This window comes from Eschrichtius robustus, unplaced genomic scaffold (assembly GCF_028021215.1).
Source record: "Eschrichtius robustus isolate mEscRob2 unplaced genomic scaffold, mEscRob2.pri scaffold_333, whole genome shotgun sequence".
Taxonomy (NCBI): domain Eukaryota; kingdom Metazoa; phylum Chordata; class Mammalia; order Artiodactyla; family Eschrichtiidae; genus Eschrichtius; species Eschrichtius robustus.
This window is the reverse complement of record NW_027175292.1, coordinates 322,501-324,005: the sequence shown is the minus strand read 5'-3', so window position 1 is coordinate 324,005 and position 1,505 is coordinate 322,501.

The following is a 1,505-nucleotide window of genomic DNA, read 5'->3' as shown; positions in this document are numbered from 1 at the left end:
GAGACTCGGAGGGACCGGTACCTGCCCGCGCGGGCGAACTGGGGAGGGCGACCCCGGCCCGCTCGCTGCCTCTCCCACGTTTTCCCGCCCCTCCCGCCCCGCCCCGCCCCGCCCCCACTTTGCCACCACGCTCCTCGGGTCGACCAGATGGCCCCGAGAGCTCCGGGACTGGTGTGGATGGGGAAGTGTTGGGGACAGGTGGCGGGACCGAGGTCCCGGGGACCACCCCTGCGATTCGTGGATGGGCCCCGCTGCCGGGCGTCGTGATTTTTTTCGCCCGAAATGGGCCTTTTTTGCCACCAGGTAGGTGCTGACACGGTCTTCCTTGGCGTCTGTCGCTGAGGACTTGGGGACTCCGGACGCATGCAGGGCTCTGGGCTTGGGACTGCCGCCTGGCACCCGAACCGGCCCTTGCCGCTTGAGCCGCCCGCCTGGGCCTGCGCGCCGGCTCTCGTGTGTGCGCCCGGCTGACCCGGCCCGCGGTGCCGCCTCCGGTCTCTGGCTCACCCGAGGGCGGCGGGGCGAGGTGGCGCGTGGGTCTTCCACCCCGTGTGACTCCCACCCCCCGCCGCAGGCACCCGGTGGTGGCTGAGACGGCCCCACCCCGCAGGCTCCGTGCCACGTGTCAGGCGTTCTCCTGGCGGGGTCGTCGGCCAGTGTTGCCTGAGAGAAAGAAAAGGAGGTGGTAGTGGGGGGGGCTGGGGCTGCGGCTGCCGGTGAGGCTGAAGCAGGCTCCTCGGATGATGGTCCTCACCGTGCCCCTCCCCTTCGGGGCTTTCTGGCCCCTGGCTCGCTGGATTGACTGATCGATGTGGTGATGTCGCGCTCTCCTGGGCCGGACCTAAGTCGCGCTAGACGAGGGACGGACGTTCCTGGCGAACGGGACCGCTCTTCTCGTTCTGTCCGCGGGCCCCTCGCCTCTCTTTTCACACCCTCCCGGCCTGTCGAGGGGTGTGGGGGAAGGCAGGGGTGGTGGTCTCCGGCCCTGACCCTCGGTCTCCCGCCCCCTGCCTCATGGCGCGGGCGGGTCCGTGGTCCTCGGACGCAGCAGACACTCTCGCTTCGCCTCCTTGGCGTGTGCCTCGCGAGCGGTCCTCCCCGCGTCGTTGGGGGGGGCCGTCCCGCCGCTGCGCTGCGCGCCCCTGCTGGCGCGTGAGCGTGCCTTGCTTGGCCGTCGGTGGTGCCCCTGGAGCGCTCCAGGTTGTCCCTCAGGTGCCCGAGGCCGAGCGGTGGTGTCGTTCCCTTTTCCCAGCGTGCTCCTCGGGTCCCCACCGCGGTGGTGTGTCCCCTGAGTGGCTCTCTTGGGGGGGGGGGTCGAGACGGTAAGGGAGGCGTGCCTCTGTTTCCCCCCCTCGGTGGGGGGCCGGGTGCCGCCTCGTCGCGGTCGTCCCCCAACGGCTGTGCTGTTGGGGGGATCGTGTTGGGCCGGGGGGCGGCTGAGGTTGTGCCCCCGGCTGTGGCCGCGAGCGCTCCTGTGGGCCGTGTGCTTACCCATACCGCAGACC